Raw genomic sequence first — 25,339 nt, 5'->3', positions numbered from 1 at the left:
TGCCTTTTCTCTGTAATGTTACTGTTCCTGTTTAAATTTTTCTGCTCTTTTTTTTGGCTAGCTTCTCTCTGCATCAATGAGAATAATATTTAAATTCTTAAGAAACTGCCTAGTTTTTAATTTCTTTGGACACAATAGCTTCCTTTATGTTCATATACCTCAACAGGGGTATGGTAGTATCACGAAAGGAGCCATCCTATATATGGTGTTGTTTATCTCGATCCATTTCTACTTTTTGGAATGCCTTTAAGGTATAAATCCAGTAAAGGAACACCAGGACCAAAGAGCATCTACAAGGTCTAAATCTGGAGTCATACTTGCAAGTTGTTTTCCAGAATGACCGGATCACTTTACACCTTCACCCACAGTGCACTGGCGTTCCTATTTATCCACAGCCCTGAAAGCTGCTTGACTTAAGTTTTTCAAATTGTTAATGATTCTGAGCATTTTTCAAATGTTTGTAGAGCTTACATTTCTTCCCTTCAAAATTGCTTGCTGATATCTTCCACTATATATTGGAGAATTATTCTTGGTGTTATAAATTTGAATCCATTCCTTTTAAAGCTTGAATATGTGATCTTCATCAGAAAATTTCCAGCAAAAATTCCCCCTCCATTCCAGTTATTTTTCCATTCTGATTTTACCTACAATGGATTTGTATCTGCAAAACCAGCAATTCGTTTCTCATTTGTGTGCACTACTTTGGGAACTCTCTGACTATATTTTCCACCAGGCTCAGGAAACTCCTTATTGGAAAAATCACCTCACCCTGCAGGATCCCATGAGCCTTGGTGTACCACTTCATCACCACCTTCTGTTTTACTAATTGGAGGGCAGAGTCATGAAGCTGAAAATCTTCATGGAAGGAGAGAGCTCAGCTGAAATAAACTCATTTCTCCAGTGGCTATACTACTTTTGAGAATTCCCTAATTTTCCTATCATTCTCATGTGGAAATCCTTTCCTGACACCTCCCCTAACTTTTCAGCTTCCTTTTCTGGGGTCTCTTTTGCTCTGTGAGGGTTGAAGCAGTATTTTCTTTTTTGTACGTCTATTTCCAGAGATTAGCACAATGCCTAGCACATACTAGGCATTTAAAAAATTGTTATTGACCACTGATTAATTTTATAGAACTACAATTTTACATTTTATTTTCTGCGATCCTATTTATTGCTTAATTAGTCTTAAACTCTTCCCCTCTCCATAGATCTGAAAGACAATTTCTTTCTCGGTGTTCTAATTTGGTGATATTGTGACCATGTATGTTTCAGTCATCTATGTATTTGGAGATGATCTTAGTGTGTGATATAAGATGTTAATTCAAAACTATTTTTGATAGACTGCTGTCCCTTTTCTTAGTATTTTTCTTCAATAGTGAGTTCTTTCCACAGCAAAAGGAGTCCTTCAGTTTCTCACACACTATGTTACTGTGATTGTTTGCTCCTGTGTATTAGGTATGCTAACCTGTTTCACTGACAAATCTCTCAATTTCTTATGCATTACCAAATCATTTTAATGATTATTACTTTATGATACAGTTTGTGATCCTGAACTGACAGGCCCCCTCATTGCCACTTTCTTTTTATTATTGTCACTGAGATCCTTGACCTTTTCTTCTTCCATGTGATATTGTCTATTATCTTTCTAGTTCTATAAAATATGATTTTGGTGGTTTGGTTGCTACAGGAGGATTTACGTAAATTAATTTAAATGGTGTTGTTATTTTTATTGTGATGGTTATACTTATCCATGAGCAACTTGTATCCATTCCAGTATCCAATCCATCTTTATTTGAGCAGATTGTTTTATACTTGGATCCACCTTGTTGCACCTGGGTAGATAATCTTCCAAATATTATGTAACTTCTTTTTCTTTCATTTCTTTTCTAATGTTTATTTGTTTATTTTTGGTTTTCAACATTCATTTCCACAAAATTTTGAGTTCCAAATTTTCTCCCCATCTCTCCCTTCCCCCCACCCCAAAACAACGTGCATTCTGATTACCCCTTCCCTCAATCTATCCTCCCTTCTATCACATCCCTTCCTTCCTTTCCCCCCATCTTCTCTCTTTTCTTGTAGGGAAAAATTAATTTCTATATCCAGTTATCTGTATTTCTTATTTCCCAGTTGTATGCAAAAACAATTCTCAAAATTCGTTCTTAAAACTTTGAGTTCCAGCTTCTCTCCTTTCCTCCCTCCCGGTCCATTCCCACCCATCCCCAATGAGAAGGTAAGCAATTAAATATAGGCTATATATGTGTAGTTTTGCAAAAGGCTTCCATAATAATCATGTTGTATAAGACTAACTATGTTTCCCTTCATCCTATCCTCTCCCCCATTTTCTCTGTTCTCTCTTTTGACTTTTCCCTCCTGAAACGTGTTTATTTCTAATTATTTCCTCCTCCCATTTGCCCTCCCTTCTATCATCTTCCCCCATACACCACTTATCCCCTTCTTCCCTCCTTTCACGTAGATTAAGATTCATACCAAATTGAGTGTCCATATTATTTCCTCCTTAAGACAAATGTGATCAGAGCAAGCTTCACTCTTTCCCTCCTGCCACCCCTCCTTTTCCCCTCCATTGAAAAAGCTTTTTCTTGCCTCTTTCATGAAAGATAATTTCTCCCTTTTCATTTCTCCCTTTCTCTTCCCAATATATTCCCCTTTCTCATCTTAATTTTATTTATAGATATCATCCCTTCCTATTCAACTCATCCTGTTCTTTCTATGTATACATACATACATACATATATATATACATACATGTACGTGTGTGTGTATGTGTGTGTGCGTGTGTGTGTGTTTGTAATCCCTCCAACTGCCCAAATATTGAGAAAAGTTTCAAGAGTTAAAAGTATTATCATTCTATGCAGGAATGCAAATAGTTCAACTTTAGAAAGTCCCTTATGATTTCTCTTTACTATTTACCTTTTCATGCTTCTCTTGATTCTTGAGTTTTAAAATAAAGCTTTCTATTCACTTCTGATCTTTTAGTCAAGAATGCTTGAAAGACCTATGTTTCATTGAATGACCATTTTTCCCTGCAATATTATACTCAGCTTTGCTGCATAGGTGACTCTTGGTTTTAATCTTAGTTCCTTTGATTTCTGGAATAGCATATTCCAAAACCTTTGATCTTTTAATGTAGAAGCTGCTAGATCTTGTGTTATCCTGACTGTATTTCCACAATACTCAAATGATTTCTTTTTAGCTGCTTTCAGTATTTTCTCCTTGACCTAGGAACTCGGGAATTTGTCTAGAACATTAGTAGGAGCTTCTCTTTTCAGATCTCTTTCAGGAGGTGATCGGTGGGTCCTTTCAATATTTATTTTGCCCTCTCTCTGGTTCTAGAATATCAGGGCAGTTTTCCTTGAGAATTCCATGAAAGATAATGTTTAGGTTCTTTTTTAACCATGTCTTTGAAGTAGTCCCATAATTTTTAAATTGTTTCTCCTGGATCTATTTTCCAGGTCAGTTGTATTACCAATGAGATATTTTAGATCATCTTCTATTTTTTTCATTCTTTTGGTTTTGTTTTGCACTTTCTTGATTTCTCATAAAGTCATTAGTTTCCATCCACTCCATTCTAATTTTTAAGAATGATTTTCTTCAGTGAACTTTCAAACATCCTTTCTTATTTGACTAATTCTGATTTTAAAGCCATCTTCTCCTCATTGGCTTTTTGGACCTCTTTTGCCAATTGAGTTAGCCTATTTTTAAAGGTGTTATTTTCTTCAGCATTTTTTGGGGGGTCTCCTTTAGCAAGCTGTTAACTCACTTTTTATCATTTTCTTGCATTGCTCTCATTTCTCTTCCCAATTTTTCCTCCATCTCTCTTAACTGATTTTCAAAATCCTTTATGAGCTCTTTCATGGTCTGAGACCATTGCATCTTTATCTTGGAGTGTTTGGACGCAGAAGACTTGACTTTTATGTCTTCCTCTGATGGTATGCATTGTTCTTCCTCATCTGAAAGGATGAAAGAAAATACCTGTTCACCAGGTATTATAGTTCCTTTTCTCAGCCAGTTATTTGACCTTTGAGTATTTTATCAAAAGGAGGATATATTCTGGGGACCTCTAAGTTCTCAGTTCCTCCAAGGTGGCAGTCAAGGAACAGGATTTTACTCCTCTCCTGCCTTTCACTCTGCTCTGGGAACTACCACAAGCTTTTCTGCCCAGGATCTATGAGTAGAATTCCCTCTTCAGTGCCTCTCCCAGGTCCACCATGCCACCCAGCGCTCCTCCTCACCCCAGGTCTGCCACTCAGGGCTGAGACTCAGATCAACTGCTGAATTTCCCCAGGTTCTTTCAGCTGATGACTCCAAAATTGGACACTGAGTTTGTCATTTCCTTCTCCAGCTCGTTTTATCAGTGACGAAACTGAGACAAACAGGGTTAAGTGACTTGCTCGGAATCACAAAACTAGTAAGTTTCTAGGCCAGATTTGAACTCTTGTCTTCCTGACTCCAGATGCAGTAGTATAAACCCAATATGGTCACGGTGTATTGTCTTTCATATATGTTGCCACTGGTGCCTTGCATTAGCAAGTTAAAAGTTTACAAGTTTAGTTAAAAAAGTTTAAAAGTTTAGCAAGTTTAGTTAAAAGTTACATGTCAATTTTTATACAGACTTTTCGTCTGTAGTGTTTTTCTAGTCATTGTCTTTCTCTTCTTTAAGTATGAAAATGATGATTGTACCATGGAAAGAGACCGAAAAACTGACTGCTCTTCATTTAACTGCAAATAACTTATTATAAAATTAAGCAAACATATCATTATAGATGCAAACAACATATTATCAAGATGGCTGGAATGTAATTATGACTTTGATATCATGATTTTCCAAGAGTTCTCAGAACAAATTTCATTTCCTTCAGGTCCCTGTTCTTCTTATATAACTGAGGCTTCTCCAAGATTATGTTTCTTCTACTCTCTATGAGTCAGACATATATCTATTTAGTTGTCTACACAACTAGATTTTAAGCTCTTTCAAATTAGTGGTTGTTTTTGGTCTTTGCATCTTTGACAGAGAGAGAGAGAGAGAGAGAGAGAGAGAGAGAGAGAGAGAGAGAGAGAGAGAGAGAGAGAGAGAGAAGAGAGAGAGAGAGAGAGAGAAGAGAGAGAGAGAGAGAATTATGAGTAAAAATAATTGGAGCAATGATGAATTGTTATATTTATATTCAGTCCCTAAGTTTTGAATTTGAAAAAGAAGGCCATCATAAAAGTATCATCCTGATTCCCTGGCCTGGTTCCCGTTCCTCACAAAACTGTATATGGGGTGAGAGACTCATTCAGATGCTTACTCAGAATTGACAGGTTTGGGGACCTCTGATTGAATTTGACTTTGGAGACTTCTGGGAATTGAAAGCCAGAAGAAAGGCATTTGTCCTGCATCTTATACCTTGCAAGATGAAGTGCCCCTGGCAGGATGAAGCCACTTCTGATTTCTACATCCTGCCTCTCCTGTCTTTCTAGGACTCTGGTACAATGAAGTAGGAGGATGGAAGTCAGAAACGATGGGATACTTGCTACCGACCCTTTTGTTTTCCTGAACATGGAGGAACAGAGGAGGAAGAGACAGGAGAGACAGAAGTCTGAAGTCCCTAGCTGTTGTCAAAGCTGTCAAAGTTCATTTGTACCGGTTTCCTTCTGTTTAGGATTACCCCCTTCTCCATCCCTCCAATGGTGTGTGTGTGTGTGTGTGTGTGTGTGTGTGTGTGTGTGTACATAGACATATTTGAGTATGTTCACTGTCTAGGTATGAACAAAGAATATTTGGTGGCCACAAAACCTTGTCTGGTAGAGTAGTGCTGGTATACATGAAGATTTGGTGAAGAGTTATGATCCATTTCAGGAGACAGGAGTCATAGCCTGACTTCACTGAGGGCTGAAGGACAAAGTGGGGCAGAGAGGAGGGAAGGGCAGATGCAGATCTAATTTGGAACACCCACATATATGAAAGTTGTACTTACAATAAATCACTATGTCCACATTTTGAAAACATGAGGAACATCTATTCTGCAGAGTGCAAAGGGCATAGGATTTTGAATCAGAAAAAGCTAAGCTAGAGTCCTGTTTCATGCACTACCCAGCTGTTTGAACATGGAGAAGTCACCTGACTTCTTTGTGTTTCATTTTAGTCATCCATAAAATGAGACCAATAAAGTCCTCTAAATAAGAGAGTTTTTGTTAGGATCAAATGAGGTAACACAAGCAAAGAGCTTTATGAACCTTAAAAAATTTTATAATACGAACGATAAGCAATTTCATTGCTACTACCACTACTACCATCACCAGTATCATCACTAACATTAGTACCTCTATTACTGCAAATATGACAACTACTACTACTTGGCTTAGCACATCAAAGGATAGTGAGAATTGAGTAAATCACACTGACTCCATCTTTGACCTAATTCCACGGTTCCCTTGGGTCTAGTTCAATTTCCGTCTTCTGAGAAAACTTTATTCAATTATGAGAATTGTTAGAAAACTTCATTTCATTGTCTTAATGAGGGCCTGTATGGCTGAGAACCTTTTCCTGCTGCTTAGAACTCTTAACCATGGACCCAGGTTATGTCGATGCAAGAGATTCTGCCACAGTTACAAATCTCAAGCAACCTATATGTCTTATTTGAAAACTGGCCCCAAACTGGTTAACAAGTTATTTCCACATTCCTTTGATTGAATACAGACACTTGGCAGGATTAGGGGGAGGGATAGAGAAGGCACTACTTTTTTCTGATTTCAGGAAATTGTACCTGTTTAATCTCTTCCTTCAACTTGGAACTCCATAACGTTCCCTCTCATTAGATATCAGACTACCTAATTTTGTATCCTACATGCTTTCTTTTAATTAACTTGTTTTATTTGATCAAATTTTTTCATTCATAAAAATTTGTCTTCTTCTATATTCAGGGGCTTCTGCCAAAATTGAGGAAGGCCTGGTACTCATTTGTTCAGAAATTGGAATGCATTGATTTAATAAGCCAATATTCTTGTGAGCTTGAACCTTTGTTTCATCAGTCATTCAATCTTTCACCCACCACACTACTGCTGCTGTTCCTCCTCCTCCTACTACTACCACTACTACTATTACTCTAAGCCTACCACTACTACTTCTATTATTATTGTTTATGTTATCATTTACATGGATCTACACTTAATTGAAATAAGCCCTGCATACAAATTCAAAGTGGTCCTGGAAAAGACTACATTCCCATGGGATGCTCTTTCTGCCTCGAACTTGGCTTGCTTTTCATATCATATTTAGAACCTCAGAACTTTGTTCAACAGAAGAATGTTCTATGCTATGAACCCTCCCTCCACTTCCTTACAAATGGAAGAAAAGAGGCTTAAGAAGAAAGAAATGGCTGCTTGCTCGTTTGAAATGAATGTCTCAAATTCAACATGTCCACAGAAGAACTCATGATTTTTCCCCTAAAGCTCATCCCTCTCCTGGATTTACCTGTAACTGTCTAGAACAGCACCTCCCGTCTATCTACCCTGGACTGTAACTTCAAAGATGTCTTCTGAGAAAGGAAATTATACATCATCAGACCTGGAACCAAGCCTCCACTTCACATTCTAGCTACCAGCTTCTCTTCTCTTATTTTTTCAAGTGCTCCAAGTGTTTTCTCTTCCTCATTAGAATGGAAAGTCACTTAGGGGAGGGATGATTTTTTTATTTCTTGTATTTTTAAACTCAGCATTGTGTTTACAGTACTTAAGTACTGATAAATTCCAAAACTACATTTTTACCTGTCTACCTGAATTAATAATAAAATTATAAATTTAGGTTAAAACACCTGCATCATTGTTTACTCTCTGGGAAGGATCATGACTGGCACTGGGAAACAGGTTGTCAATCACACTTTAATAAGGCACAGAAAGAAGAGGCAAAAGTAGTACAGAGGAAGACAGCAGCAGGGGACAAGTAGGAAGCCTGGGGAAGAGGATAGGGAAGAAGAAAGGCAGAGAGTATGAGCCAGGAAGGTAGAATTGGGAGCGATGGGCATCATGGGCCTGATGGAGATAGAAGAGCGCTGGGGGTGGGGGTGAGGGTGGGAAGGAAGTTTGAGTCTCATGTGTTTAAGGCTTTTTAGGGAAACAGACCAACTTCTCTCTGGACCACCTTGGGGTTAGGTCATCAACATCTCCAAATCATCTCAAAGTTATCAGTAAAACTTTAAAGTCATCATTCCACAGTTATCAGCACTTTTATGATGACTTACTGGTCTGAAACTACTAAGGTCTATAACATATCAGGAATTTACAAATCAGAGGACCAGAAGCCTTGACAAGGAGCACCTCAGTGGTTTCCCTTGATTCAGTGCATCTTACCAGAATGTGAAATTTAGTTAGTATGTGAAAAAAAAAAAAAAACTTGTAACTTATGTTCCTTTGATCTTCGGGATGGTTTGTATGTGATTTCTGGGATCTATCTTTTCCATGGTCCTCACTGTACTTCAACTGCTACATCCAACGAGTTGCCAAATTTTGTGATTACGATCTGCGTAACAACTCGGAGAAGCATCCTTCAGTTTTTCTCATTGACCGTGAAGTTGTTAATAAGTATTTATTAAGCAAGTGTGAGGCCATAGGCTGGGCACTGGGGATGTCAAAACTCCTCTGCCTTGTAGGAAACTAAATCCTCTTTGTGGAGACTACATGTGCATGTATGCTTACGTACAAAATATTACAAAATGCAGGTGAATTGTTTGTGGGAAAGGAAGAAGTTCTCTCCAACATCTGGGGGTCAGTACTCCCGAAAGTTCTCAAGTAGTAAGAAGAATGATCTAATAATGTTAGCTTTGAAATAAAACTGGCAGAGTTGAAGATTCCACTCCAGGAAAAGTGATGTCCATTGTAAAGGCTCCTTTACTAATCCCACTGTCCTCATTCTCCCCCATGTCCTATATACCCTCAGTTGTCAAGTCTTGGAAAACAACCTAAACACCTCAGACAAGCATCCTTATCTCTCCACTTACATAACCTGATCCCTTCTCCCTTGGACTAATAATAATAATAATATTCCAAGATGCCCTGCACAAGTCCTTCCACTCTCCATTCCAGCCTCCCCTCAGCTGCCAAAGTGATATCCTTCCTCGATGGCTCTGATTACACCAGTTCCTCACTGAATAACCTGCAGTGACTCCCTAGCCTATGTAGGAACAAAGCCAGACAACTCTATCATTAAATATCATTCATAACGACTGAAACCTACCGATCTAAACTTGGCATTCTGTGTGCTCTAAGGACCAGTCAGTCATATTGATCTTCTTACTCTTTTTCACACATAACATTTTATTTTCCATCTACAAGCCTTTGTACAGTTTGTAGCTCTCTCTTGGAATGCAATCAATCCTCACCTCTGCCTCTAAAAATACCTAGCTCCTTTCAAAGTTCAATTAATGTGACTCCTCTTCTTACTTGTGGCCTTTCGTGAATACTTCAGGGTGGGGAAAGGGGGATGTTAGAGAAATTTCCTTCCTTTCTCCCAAACAATTAATTTGTGTTTTATTTGTATTTTGTACATCATTATGTATGTACATGTACTATTTGCCAAAGGGTTTGAGTTCCTGGAAGGCAGGGGATGTTTGATCATTATATCTGTATCCTAGCACCTAACTAGGGCCTTCCAGGGGTGCTTTGAAAAATACTTGTTGTCCACTTTAGTGCCATTGTGAAAAATAACACACTTTTTCAGGGCCATCTGGTTTTTAGAAAAAATATTACAGCATAGGGAAAAGCTTAGGCCAGTAAATTATACATGTAGAACACTCTTGTGTCCATTTGATATCCTCAACTCCATGATTAGATGATAATAGCAACCAACCTCAGAGTTGTTTTGAGGATCAAATGAGGTGACATTTATAATTTGCTTAGAACAATGCTTGGCACAATGTGTGGGTGTTACCTACACATTTACCTACCATGTGTAGGTAATTAATAAAAGTTTGTTCTCTCTACCTCCCTGTGTAGTTGATATTTTAAAATAGTAACAATCAAAGTTAATTCATTATCTTTCCTCCAACCCCCTTTCTTCCCGTTGCTTTCCTTATTATTACAGAAGGCACATCTAGCCTCCTAATCACCCAGCCTAGAAGCTTGGAAACTCAACTATTCCTTCTCTCAGCCATCCTAGCCCAGTTCAAGCAGTGACAAGGTCCAATGATTCTACCATCGAAACGTTTTTCATGTATGTCTTCTTTTGTCTTCTAACAGTGCCACCAACTGCTGCAGGTCCTTATCACTTGTCTCCTGTACTACTGCAGCAGCCTGCTGGATGGTTCCCCTGTCTCAAGACTGTCCCCTTGAACCTTTCCTCCACTTCACTGCCAACTTAATCTTCCTCAAGTTAATATGACCCTTGGCCCCTCCATCCCCCAACAACACACACACAGTAGACTTCAGTGGCTCCCCATCATCTCTAGGATCAAATATAAAATTCTTCGGTGCTGAAAGACCTTAAAATACGCCCCTCCATGTTCTGTCTTGTTATACTTTTACAAGCTGCCAGCCTCCCCCACTCCCAGCATTCTTTGATCCAATAGCACTGCCCTCCTTTTTGCTTCACAGATAAGAAATTCCATCTCTCATTTGGGCCATTTTCCCTGGTGGTCCGCCATGTCCACAATTCTCTCCATCTCTGCCTAATGGTTTCCCTAGAGTTCCACCTAAGTTTCTACTTTGTACAGTAAACATTTCTCCTTCCTGCTTAAATCTTGGATCTCTCTACTGTTAATCTTTGATTTATTCTTTATGTGTCTTGTCTGTACATGGCTGTTCCCATGCCACCTCCCTCATTAGATTATGAAATCCTGGAGGGCTGGGGCTGTCTTTTGCTTTTCATTTCATCCTCAGGGATGAACACAGTTCATGGCACATAGTAGGCAATTAATAAATGCTTATTGATTGACTGGAGATAAGAAGAATCACATTTGAATCTAGCTCCATTGCTTAGTACAGTGATGAAGGCAGTAGTCTTACTTTTTTTGATTTTACATTCTCTAATGTCAATTCTAGTAAGTTATAAGGTAAAATGGTAAAAAAAAAAAATTTAAACTGACTAAAAAAAGCTTGCATATGTATGTAGATGTATGTGTGTGATTATCTGAAATTTTGAATTAAGTGACTCTACAACAACCCTTTCTATAAATTCCATATAGCTAATTGATTATCACAAAGTGATTCTCTTGATTTTTCCAGGACTCTTGTGTCCATTGCTAACTTATGGTTGTAGTTCAACCAGTTAAGTTTTCTCCAATAAATTTATTATAATGAAATCAGCTAAGGGAAAAACAAATTAGAACTCCTCAATTATAGAACAACCTTAAAACACTGAATAACCAAGGGGATAACAAAATGGAAAACAATAATGCCATTTAATTGATAAGCAAATCTAAGTTCTTGCTTTATGAAAAAAAAACTTGATTTTAAAAAGATAGAAAACCAAATTAAAACTAAATCAAAAAAGAAAAGGGTGAACATACGATCAATGATAATGAAATTAAAGCAACATTTAGGAGCTGGTTTATGCATCTGCATGCCAATAAAACTAGAAATCTACGAGAAATAGATATAAGCTACTCAGATTAACAGAAGAGTAACTAGCATAAGTAATTCTGTCTTTTGTAAAAAAAAAATGTTGAACAAAACATAGATGAGCTAGCTCTGTAAGAGCAAATACACAGCCTCAGCTGAATTTACAAGTGATTTCTACCAAACATTAAAAGAGCAGTTAATTTGAACCAAAAAAACTATTTTTTAAAAAAAAAGACGTCAAAGTAAATTTCTTCTATGGCAAAAGTATAGTTTCAATATCTAAGGCAGGTAGAGCAAAAACAGAGAACGAAAACTATAAATCAATTTTCCTAATGAATACTGATATAAAATATTTAAACAAAATGCTAGAAATCAGATTAGAGTAATGTTTCACAACAATTGGATAGTATGAGCAGGTTGGATTACTACCAGGAGCAAAGGTCTGGTTCAATAACAAGCAGACTATAAGACTAAATGACCACGTCAACAATAAATTTAATAAGAAGTGTGATTATATCAACAGATGCAGAAAGATCTTTTGACAATAATTAATGCCCATTTTAATTAAAAATCCTAGCAAACTCAGGAACAAATGGAGCTTTTCTTTTCTTTTAATTAATTTATTATTAAATGGAAATTTTCATAAAGTGATCAGCAGTACCTATCTAACACCAAGAGCAAACATTATCTATAATGGGAATGAACTAGGAGCCCTTGCAGTAAGACCAGCAATGAAGCTGGAATACCTACTATTACCATAAGTATTCACCATTATACTGGAAATGCGACCTCTTGCAATAAGATAAAAAAGATCATTGAAGGTAATACAATATACAGTATTCCCTGATATTGTAAAAGTTCTTTTAAAATAGTTGGAGATGATATAAAATGTTGGGGAATCTGTGTGTCAAGACAAACTTTGGAATTATATTAACACAATTGCAAAACATTTCACAAAAATGAAGACAGATTTAAACAACTGGAGAAATATTAATTGTTCATGTGTAGGTCGAGCAAATATGATAACTCTGACAATTCTGCCTTAAATTAATCTGCTTATTCAGTGGCAAGCCAATTAAGCTACCAAAGAATTATTTTAGAGAGCTGGAAAAAATAATAACAAAATTCATTTGGAAGGTCAAAAGGTCAATAGTATGAATGGGAAATGGGAAAAAAATTATATAAGGAAGCCAGACTTCAAACTACGTTATAAGGAGGGAATCATCAAAACATTCTATATTGTCTAAGAAACAAAGCGGTAGATCGTTGCGGTAGATTAAGTACATAATATTCAGCATTTAATAAACATAGGTATGTAGTGTTTGAAAAACACAAAAATCCAAAGTTTGGGGGTAAGAACTAACTACTTGGAAAAAAACTGTTGGGAATACTGGAAAGCAGTTAGGAAGAAACTAGGTTTAGGTCCACATCTTACACAATATAACAAGTGGCTAAGCTCACTTACCTTGGCAATATACTTCCAGGTCTGTGCACACAGATGATCAGGATGATGCACACATTGCCAGACCTAGCTTTGTGTTTGGGAGGCTCTGAAATCAAATGTGGGAAAGAAGATGTGGGACGCTGCCTACCAAAGCATAGCTCTACAGAGCTGTTGTATTGACTTCGTTGTGGTAAGCCTGTGAAACTTGGGCAATCTACCAGCTCCATGAAAGGAAATTGAATTGCTTCCATTTGATTAGTCTTGGGAAGATTCTGAAGATCATCTAGCAAGAGAAAGTCCTGAACACAGGTCTTTTCTCCAGCAGAACTCCTAAGCATTCAGACTATATTGCAGAGAGCACAACTTCAAAGGGCTCTTCACGTTGTTCAAATACCAAATGAACATTAACCTAAAACTCAATGTTATGTAGAACTCACACAAGGAAAATGATCACATGAAGGTCAGAAGAAGAGATACAAGGACACTCTCAAGATCTCTCTGAAGAACTTTGGAATCCAATGTAAGAGGCTAACACAAGACAACCCAGCATGGCATGCCCACATCAAAGAAGCACTGTACTCTATCAGCAAAGCAGAATTGCAGTAGCTTAAAAGAAATGTGAGATGGGCAAATTTAGAGATATTTCAACTCAAGTGTTCAAAGGGACTATTTGTGACTGATCAGAGACTTTTGAGCTTTTATTTATCTGGTCGTCCTCAGCTGGACACACTGTACCTTGACCTCAAGTGTGAGATATCAATTTGATCCTCTTTAAGGAAGAAAGAGAAAAACTGACCAACCAGCACCAGTAAGTTCAAAATGGATACATGATTTAGAAGTAAACAGTGGCATCATAAGCAAGTCACATGAACATGGGAAAATTTGCTTGCTAGATCTGTTACTAAGAGAAGATAGAGAAGATCACAGGAAGTAATTTTGATTACATGAAATGTAAGGTTTTTGACAAATAGATTCAGCAAAATTAAAAGGAAAACAAAAAAAGAGTAAAAAATTTACATCAAATATCAAAAACTTCATTTCTCAAATACAGAGACAAGAGAGTCAAATTTATGTAAAAATTAGCTAGTCTCCAATTCACAAATGAACAAAAATATGAATAGGCAGTTTTAAAAGAAGAAACTAAAGATATATTTAGTCATGAAGAAAAGTTCTAAACACTATTTGATTAAAGAAACAGAAATTGAAACAATTCTGAAACAGTACCGCATACTTATCAGATTGATAACGTGACAGAAAAGGAAAATGACAAATGCTGGAGGAGATGTAGAAAGTTAGGGACACTGAGGTATAGTTGCTGGAGTGGTGAATTTATCCAACTCTTCTGGAGAACAGTTTAGACCTATTCCCAGTAAGCTATCAAACTTTCCTTATCCATTGACCCAGCAGTACCAATACAAGACTTCTATCATGAAAAGATTTATTTTTTAAAAGACAAAAAGGACCTATACGTACAAAAATATTAATAGCAGTTCTTTTTTATGGTGGAAAAGAATTGAACACTGAAGAGAAGTTCATCAGTCGGGGAATGGCTGAACCAACTGTGCTATATTATTTTGATGGAATACCATTACTGTGGCATAAGAAATCATGAAGGGAATATTTTCAGAAAAGCTTGGGAGGAGATATATATATATATATATATATATATATATATATATGAATGAATGCAATGTGAAGTGGCCAAAAGCCAGAGAAAATGAGAGATTTCTGAGAATCCTGAGTGCTTACTGAAGCATATTTTTAAAACTTACTTTAATTTTCTTAGTTTGTATTTTGCTACATGGCTAGTATTGAAAATAACTTCATATCTGTAATTGATTCATTGCTTCAGTTCTCAAATTTGAGTGGGAGGGGCTGTAGTAAGGGAGAGAATTTGGAACTCAAAAATTTTCAAAATAGCTGTGAAAACCAAATAAATTTTATTTCACTAAAAAGATTTATTACATCTTCTAAATGAGACAGTCAAATAATAAATATGGTCCTCTGCACCACATGAAAACTTTTAAAAAAATTTGTAATGTACTTAGGCACACAATATTGGAAACAAATATAAAAAGGCAGAATTGATCAATTCATACATTATACGTCTTAATGTAAAAAGAAACTGGTTCAAAGATCATAACCAAAAGATATTGACGCAAATAAAATTTAGCAATGAAATCTTAGATAAAGAGTGGGCTAAAGAACAAATTGTAGAAATGACTAACAACAATATAAAAGATAAAGATATTTAAGAAACAATATACAAAAATCTGGGAAATGAAGCTAGAGCAGTCCACAGGAAAAAAGTCATATCCTAAAAATCAGACATTAACAAAATAGAAAAAGAGAAATTAATAAAGTGAATAAACATTTTAAAAATTAGAGAATCAACAAATAAGCTAACCTAAAATAAGCCCAAAAGAAGAATTATTAATAGGATAGTATTATCCTTTTGACTTGGCAGCTATGATGTATCAGAGGCCAAAGGGAGCCACCGAACATATAGGTCAACTCCATCTCTGCTTCTTAAATTCTCAGAGTTGTCTGGGACTCACAGAGGTTAAGCTACCTGTCCCAGGTACAGAAGTGAAAGGTCAGAGTCAGTATTTGAAGGTGTCTTCCTGGCTGTTGGGTTGACTCTTTACCCACTATACAGCACTGCCTCTTATTCATTCTTATTCATTGTCAGCTTTCATCCTCTGGGAATGATTGTTTTTGTTTTTGTTTCTTTAAGAAACAACCATTGCAGAGGTGCAGAAAAGATGGTGGAGAAATGGTGATGACTCACCTGCTCTCTCCTCAGACCCTTCCAAACACCTTTAAATAATATCCTCAAACAAATTTTGGAGCAGCAGAACCCACAAAATGAAAGCGTGAAGTCATTTCCCAGCCCCAGACAATTTAGAAGGTGGGCAGGGAAGTCCTGTCCCAGTGGGGTGAGAATGAGGCACAGTCCCGAGCAGATCGCAGTGCAGATCAACCCCTCAAACTCAGAGCGGGCGTTGGGGGCCACTAGGCAGTGGCAGCAGCTGTTCCCAGAGCTCTCACCCTCCAGACACTGTAAGGGGTCTCTTTTCTGTCACTGGGGCAGACCCCTGTTGCTTTGCCTATACTAGGACACAGGTCACAGTACTAGTTGGCAGGCCCAGGCCAAGGAGGAGTACTTAGCACATCAGAGTTTGTGGCCACAGTGGGGCAGGGACCAACCCTCCCCACAGTCCAGGGCAGAAAAGATTGCTTGTGGTCACTCACAGAGAAGAGCACAGGCCAGGAGAGCAGTAAACAGCCCCCTCCTTATATTATAGTACCTTGGAGGAGCTGTCATTTACTTGTGTTTTGACTCTTTTAGTGACTTGCCCAGGGTCACACAGGTAGTAACTTCCTGAGACTGGATTTGAACTCAGGAAGATAAGGCTTCCTAACCAGACTAGGCATTCTGTTCACCTCCCTCATGAGAGAGTTCTTATTACACTTGAACCTGTGGACCAGAAGCAGTTTAAAAAGAGTGTAATTCTTCTCTTTTCAGGGGAGTGATATAAGGACAGGGACTGGATGAATTATTTAGCACTAGGCCAAAATACTTATGATAAAAACTACATTTCAATAAAATTTATATCAGGTCTTCATTGTTGCAAATTCGAACTTAGACCCTACAACACAAAGCCCAGAAGAGACCGTGAAAACAGAGTGGATTATATGAATAAAAGAAAAAGGAGAATCAAACGTGTAATTCTGTGTAGTACCATCATCAGATAAGGTGAGTATTGATGTTATTATGACTGGCAATGAACGCAAAATCTTTTGTAAAATTGGGCGTTTTTTTTTTACCTTCTTCTGTGCACATGGTAATGTTTTTTATTTTCTTATTTAGCATTTAAGTTTAATTTTTAAGTTTTTATGTTACTTTTTATTTTCTCGTTGTGTACTTGTTTTTATATTTATGTTTAAAACAATTAATTTTTTAAAAGCAAGGTTTTAAGCTGACAGAATTTGAATAGAATCACTTTTGTCCTTTGAAATGCCTGCGTGGTTACCATATATAAAATAAATTAAAGTAATTAAACAAATATTAAAAGAAACAAATCCTAGACTTTCAGATTAGAGTGGGGCCTTAGATCATAGAATGTCAAAGCTGTTAGAGAGATTGAAATATGCAATGTGTAGTCTGCAATGTATAGTCTAACACAGAGTGTTAGACATGGCAGGCCACTTGGAAGAAGGGATATCAGCCATGGTAGAGCCCTTTACACTATACTACGTCAGAAGGAGGAGAGGCTGGAATAACACAGGATGTTGAGCATTGAAGGATCTTCAGAACAAAGAAACTAGCCAGCATTTATTAAGAGCTTTAAGCCTGGGAAAATCCTTGGCCAATATTGCCTTTTGTTATCCTCACCACAAACCAGTAAGGTAGTACTCTTACCATCCTCATTTCGGAGGAGAGGAAAGGGAGCCAGGGAGAGCTGAAGAGCCTCCCCCATGTCACAAACCTGGAAAGTGTCCAAGGTCATGTTTGAGCTGAGCTGTTTCTGACTCCAGGCCAAGGGCTCTAAGCCCTCTGCCAGTTTACTGATTATTTTTTTCTTTTGTACTTAATATTTTTTTCCAATTACATGCAAAGACAGTTTTCAGCATTTATTTTTGTAAGTTTTTTTCCAATTTTACTTTTTTATTTACCTAGTATTTTATTTTTCCCTAACTTTGAGTTCCAAATTTTCTGTCTTCCTTCCCCCACTATAACTGAGAAGGCAAGCAATTACATGGCTAATAAGTGACACATACATAGTCATGCCAAACGTATCCATAATAGTCATGTTCTCAAAGAAAACAGACAAAAAAATCTCAGGAAAAATTAAGAAAGTAAAAAAGAAAAATGTATGCTTCAGTATGTATTCGGACATCATCAATTCTTTCCCTGGGATTGGATATTTTTCACAATAAATCCTTTAGAGTAGTCTTGGGTCACTGTATTGCTGGGAATAGTTCACTCAGTCACAGCTGATCATCTAATAATATTGCAGTTAATTTTTACACAGTATATTTCACTTTTCATCAGCCCATGCAAGTTTTTCCAAGTTTTTCTGAGAGCATCCTGCTCATCATTTCTTATGGCACAATTATATTCCATCATAATCATATGCCACAATTTGTTCAGCCATTCCCTAACTGATTAGAGTATCCCCTCAATTTCTAATTATTTCCCCCCAGAAAAGAGCTACATTAAATATTTTTGTACAAACAGGTCCTTTTCATTTTTTTAAAATCTCTTTTGGGATACAGATCTAGTAGTGGTGTCACTAGGTCAATGATATCAAGTGGGGAACGGTTTGTATTCTTGCAAATTTGAATAAATTCTCTATTTATTTTAGAAATGAGGCCTTTATCAGAGACACTGGTTGTAAAAATTATTTCCCATATTTCTGCTTCCCTTCTAGTCTTAGTTTCATTGGCTTTGTTGGTGCAAAAGCTTTTCAATTTTAATGTAAACAAAAGTATCCATTTTGCATTTTTAACGTTCTCTATCTCTTGCTTATTCATAAATTCTTCCATAAATCTGATAGGTAAACTATTCATTGCTCTCCTAGTTGGCATATAGTATCAGCCTTTATATCTAAGTCATGTACCCATTTTGACTTTGTCTTGGTATAGGATGTATGATGTTGGTATAAGTCTGGTTTCTGCCGTACTGTTTTCCAGTTTTCCTAGCATTTTTTGTTGAATAGTGAGTTCTTATTTGAGCAACTGGAGTCTTGGGTTATCAAACAGTAGATTACTATAGTGATTGACTATTGTGTCTTGTGTATCTGACCCACTCCACTGAACCACCATTCTATTTCTTAGCTAGTAACAAGTACTTTTGATGATTGGTGTTTCATGAAGATCTGGTTCAGGTAGGGCACTTCTTACAATTCTTTTCATTAATTCCCTTGATATTCTGGACCTTTGGTTCTGCCAGGTGATTTTTGTTATTGTCTTCTCTCAGTTCTATAAAAAAATTGGTAGTTTGATTGTTATGGAACTGAATAAGGAAATTAATGTGGGTAGAATTGTCACTTTTATTATAGTTGCTCAGCCCACCCTTGAGCAACTGATATTTTTCTGACTTTATTTACGTGAAAAGTGTTTTGTAATTGTGTTCATATAGTTCCTGGGTTTGTCTTGGCAGGTGGAATCCCAAATACTTTAAAATGTCTACAGTAGCTTTAAATGAAATTTCTCTTTCTCTCTCTTGTTGTTGGACTTTTTAAGTTATGTACAGAAATACCAATGATTTATGTGGGTTTATTTAATATACTACAACTTTGATAAAGTTCTTTATTATTGCAAGTAGTTTTTTAGTTGATTCTCTAATATTCTCTACGTATGTACCATCATATCATTTGTGAAGAGTAATAGCTTTGTTTTTTCTTTGCCTATTCTACTTCCTTCGATATCTTTTTCTTTTCTTATTGGTAAAGCTAACATTTCTAGTACAATATTGGATAACAGCCGTGACAATGAACATCCTTGTTTCACCCCTGATCTTACTGAAAATGCTTCTGGCTTAGCCCCATTGCATATAGTGTTTGCTGATGGTTTTAGACAGATGTTACTTATTGTTGTTATGGAAGACTCCATTTATTCTAATACTCCCTATTTTTAGTAGGAATGAGTGTTTTATTTTGTCAAATCCTTTTTCTGCATCTGTTGAGATAATAATATGATTTTGGTCAGTTTTTGCATAGATGTCATCAATTATGCTGATAGCTTTCCTAATATTGAACAAATTCTGCATTCTTGGTATAAATCCTACCTCATCAAAGTGTATTATTCTCATGAAAAGTTGCTGTAATCTCTTTGCTGATATTTTATATAAAACTTTTGAATCTATATTCATTAGAGTAATTTGTCTATAATTTTCTTTCCTTATTTTTTCTCTTCCCAGTCATCATCATATGTGTATCATTAGAAGAATCTGGTAGAACTGCTTCTTTGTCTATTTTCCCAAGTAGTTTATACAGTATTAGAATTAATTGTTCTTTAAATGTTTGATAGAATTCATTTATAAATCCATCTGACCCTGGAGATTTTTTTCTTAGAGAGTTCATGCATGACTTATTCAATTTTTTTTTCTGAAATGAACTATTTAAGTATTTTATTTCCCGTTCTGTTATAGAACAGATTGTTATAGATTATAGAACAGAATATTATATTTCCTGTTCTGTTTATTTCGTGTTCTGCAATTTATATTTGTGTACATATTCATCGACTTTACTAAGACTGTTAAATTAATTGGAAAAGAGTGCAAAACAGCTCTAATTATTGTTTTAATTTCTTCTTCATTGATGGTTAATTCACACTTTTCATTTTTGATGCTGGTAATTCGGTTTTCTTCTTTTTTAATATCAAATAAGCCAAGAGTTTACCTATTTCATTGGCTTTTTCATAAAACCAGCTTTTGTTTTTATTTATTAGTTCAATGGTTTTCTTAATTTTTAGTTTTATCAATTTTTCCTTTGAAAATTTCTAATTTGGCATTTATTTGAATATTTTTAATTAGTTCTTTTTCTAGCTTTTTTAAGTGCACATCGAATTCATTGGTATCCTCTTTCTCTATTTTGTCCATATAGTCATTGAGAGATATAAAAATTTCCCTAAGAATCTCTTTGGATGCATCCCATAAGTTTTGACATGTTGTCTCATTATTGTCATTCTCTTTATTGAAGTTATTGATTGTTTCTATGATTTATTGTTTGACCCACTTATTCGTTAGGATTAGATTATTTAGTTTTCTTTTAATCTATCTTTCCATGGTCCTATACTAAATATAATTTGTATTCCATCATGATGTAAAAAGTATGCATTTAATATTTCTACCAATCTCCATTGGATTGTGAGGTTTTACTTGGTCAATTATTGTGTAGGTACCATGCACTGATGATAAAAAATGTATGCACCTTTCTATTCCCATTCAATTTTCTCCAGAGGTCTACAATATCTTACTTTTCTAAAATCCTATTCACCGCCTGAATTTCTTTCTTATTTATTTTGTGTTTAGACTTATCTAGTTGTGAGATGGGGAGGTTGAGGAAACTACAAGTATAGTTTTGTTGTCTACTTCTTCCTGTAAGTCCCTTACCTTCTCCTCTAAGAATCTAGATGCCAAACCACTTGCTGAATAGATGTTTAATAATGATATTACTTCACCGTCAATGGTACCTTTTAGTAGGATGTAGTTTCCTTCCTTATCCCTTTTAGTTAGATATATTTTTTTTCCTTTTGCCTTATCTAAAATCAGGATTTCTACCCCCGGTTTTTTTACTTCATCTGAAACATAATATATTCTTCTCAAGCCTTTTACCTTTAATATATATATATATATATATATATATATATATATATATATATATATATATATATATATATATATATATATATATGTATGTATATATATATATATATATATATATTTCTCTGCTTCAAACATATTTTTTTTTTAAACAAGATATTGTGGGATTATCATTTTAATCCATTCTGCTGTTTGTTCCCATTTTATGGGAAATGTCATTCCATTCACATTCACAGTTAAAATTACTAACCGTGTCTTTCTTTTCACCCTATCCACCTCCCTTCTACCACCATTTATATTTTTCCCTCTCCTTTCTCCTTTTTCCTCCTCACCTGGGTTTTTCTTCTGATCCCTGCCTCGCTCAGTCTCCCTTCCTTTTCCTTCCCCTTCCCTCTCCTGTTTCTTTATAAGATAGATTTCTTTCCCCAACAGAGTATGGATAATGTTCCATCTTTGAGCCAAATCCAATGATCATAAGGTTCAAACCATATTCACCTCCTTCCTTTCCTTTTCCCTACTGTAATATGTCTTTATGCCATTTCATGTGATGTAATTTACCCTTTTCTACCTCCTCCTTTCCTCTTCCCGCATACAAATTTTTTTGTCCTCCCTTAACTATTTTTTAATCATCACCTGAAAGCCAGCTTATATCCACACACGCTGTCTATGTTTACGCCTTCTAAATGTCATAATAAAGATGCAATTCTCTAGAGTTACAAATATCATCTTCCCTTGTAGGGATGTAAACAGTTTAACCTTATTGAATAAAATGCTTTTTTTTTTCCTTTTCCTGTTTGCCTTTTTATGCTTCTCTGGAATCTTTTATTTTAAGATTAAATTTTCTGTTCAGTTCCAGATTTTTTCATCAGGAAAATTTGGAGATCTCCTACTTCAATGAATCTCCATCTACTCCCCTGAAATATTATGCTCAATTTTCCTAGGTAGTTGATCCTTGGTTGTAATCTAAGCTCCTTTGCCTTATGAAATATGATATTCCAAGCCCTCTGATCTTTTAATGTAGCAGCTTCAAGGTCCTACCTAATCCAGACCATGGTTCCACATGATATTTAAATTGTTTATTTATGGCTGGTTGCAGTATTTTCCCTTTTACCTGATAATTCTGGAATTTGGCTACAATACTCCTTGACATTTTCATTTTGGGATCTCCGTCAGGAGGTGATTGATGTCTTCTTTTGATGACTGTTTAACACTGCGGTTCTAGGCCATCAAGGCAGTTTTCTTCACTAATTTCTTCAGTGATGATGTCTAGGCTCTCTATTTCATCTTGACTTGCAGGTAGAACAGTAATTCTTAAATTATCTCTCTTGGATCTATTTTTATGGTCAATTGTTTTGCAAATGGGGTAATTTCAATTTTCTTCCAGTTTTCTATCCTTTTGATTTTGTTTAAGTAACTCTTGATTTCTCAGAGAGTCATTAGCTTCTACTTGCCCAAATGTAAATTTTAGGAAATTGTTTCCTTTAATTAGATTTAATACTTCCTTTTCCATTTGACCAGTTCTACTTTTTAAGCAGCTGTTTTCTTCAGTGTACTTCCCCCCTAAAAAAGACTTGGCCAAATGTATTTTTTAACGAATCGTTTTCTACAATCAATTTTTGTCCTTCCTTTTCAAAGCTATTAACTATATCTTGCCTACTTTTCATTTCTTTTCCTAATTTTTCTTACACCTCTCTTTTTTGACTTTTAAAATCCTTCTTAAACTTTTCCACAAAGGCTTCTTGAGTTTCAGACCAGTTGATATACGCCTTTGAGGTTTCAGATATAGGTATGTTGACATTATTGTTCTCTTCTGAATTTGTCTTTTGATCTTTACTGCCCTGATTGAATGAATCTGTGGTCACTGTCTCTTTCTGCTTTTTGATTATGATGTTTGCCTAACATCTGAATTTTAAAGTAGAGCTCTCATAGAAAATGTTACAAAGTGCAAAATGGAAAAATTTTGATTACCTTAAATTGAAAAGTTCTTACACAAACAAACCCAATGCAACAATGATTAGGAGGGAAGCAGAAAGCTGGGAAAGACTTTTTGCAACTAGTGTTTGTGATAAAGGCCTCATTTTCAAACTATATAGAGAACTGAGTCTAATGTACAAGAATACAAGTCATTCCCCAATTGATAAATGGTCAAACGATATGAACTGGTGGTTTTCATCGCAAGAAATCAAATCTATCTATAGTCATGTGAAAAAATGTTCTAAATCACTATTGATTAGAGAGATGCAAATCAAAACATCTCTGTGGTACCACATCACACCTATCAGATTGGTTAACATAACTAAACAGGACGATGATAAATGTTGGAGAAGATGTGAGAGAGTTGTAACACTAATTCATTTTAGGTGGAGCTGTGAGATGATCCAACCATTCTGGAGAGCAATTTGGAACTATGCCCAAAGGATTATATAAATGTACATACCCTATGACCCAGCAATACTGCTTCTAGGACTGTATCACCAAGAGATCATAAAAACGGGAAAGGGTCCCACATGTACAAAAATATTTATAGCAACACTCTTTGTGATGGCCAAAAACTGGAAATCAAGGGGATGCCCATTAATTGGGGAATGGCTGAATAAATTGTGGTATATGAATGTGATGTTATACTACTGTGTCATAAGAAATGATGAACAGGAAGACTTCAGAGAGGCCTGGAAAGACTTATATGAACTGATACTGAGTGAAAGGAGCAGAACCAGGAGAGCTTTATACACAGCCACAGACACAGTATGTGAGAATTTTTTCTGAAGACTTAGAACTTCATTGTAATGCAAGGACTTAAAAAATTCCCAATGGTCTCTTAATGTAAGTTGAATTCCACATCCAGAGAAAGAACTGTGGAATTCAATAGCAGATCATTTTCTTTTGTATTACGTTTTGGTTTGTTTTCTGATTTCTCCCACTCTTTTTAATTCTTCTATGCAACATGACTAAGGGAAAATGTATTTAATAAGAATGTATGTGTAGAACCTATATAAAATTATATTCTGTCCCAGGGAGGGAGGGGGGAATTAGGGAGAAAGGAGGGGGAGAGAGGGGAAGTAATATGTAATATGGAAGTGATTGAAGAACACAGAAAACAAATAAAATAAAAATAAAATTAAAAAAAACAAAATGAATTTAGCAGAACAAAAAAAAAAATAAGGTTGAGCTCTCCTGCTAGAGCACAGGTGGGCACTGTCCCAAGCTTCTTGTGCTGGGGTTCAGGGGCCTGGTCACTGGCTTTGTGTGCTAGGACCTCAGATGTTGGCAGCTGGAGGCAGTGGTCTGACAGCTTATCTAGTGATGAACGGGAGCTCTTGTGGTGTTGTCTGCCATGTGCTGAGGCCAGGTTGACTTTTTCTGTGTTTCCTCAGGGCTGCACTGAAATTTACAAGTGTTGGGGGGAAGGATGGGTCTGGTTGCTGATAACATCTGCTCACCCCAGGCTGTGCTGAAGTACATGGAAATATGGCCACTGGGGGACACCTATTTGACTGGGGCTGCACATGGAGGTTCTGCTCCTGGAGGATAGCTGACCATTGGGAGCTGTGTTGAAGCATGTGGAGGTTTGACTGCTGCAGGATGTCTCCCCATCCAGATCTGTGCTGAAGCTCATAGAGGTCGACTGCTGGGGGATGCCTGCCTGCCTAGATCTAAAGAGAAACAGGAAGAGGTTGGCTTCTGATGAATACTTGCCTGTCCAGAGCTGTGTTGAAGCACATGGGGGTTGGCTGCTGGTGGTCAGCTACTGACAAATGCCTGTCTGCCTGCTGGTGTTTGTGATGGTTCTCCATTCTGGAGTCTGCCAGTTCCTCTGAATCTGACAAGATACCCGGTGGTCCTGTGTTGGTGCTTGCCTGCTCTACCATCCTGGGGCTCACTAACTTCCTCCGGTTTGCTGAGGTGGAACTTGCTGGAATGCCTCTGGTCCTGGACTGCACTCCCCTTCACCAGAGTAAGAGGTGCCTCTCCTGCTGATCCCCCAATCCTCTCAGGCTAATTGAATTTTCCTCCCCATT

Source organism: Notamacropus eugenii, chromosome X, assembly GCF_028372415.1.
Source record: "Notamacropus eugenii isolate mMacEug1 chromosome X, mMacEug1.pri_v2, whole genome shotgun sequence".
Taxonomy (NCBI): domain Eukaryota; kingdom Metazoa; phylum Chordata; class Mammalia; order Diprotodontia; family Macropodidae; genus Notamacropus; species Notamacropus eugenii.
This window is presented reverse-complemented; position numbering follows the sequence as displayed.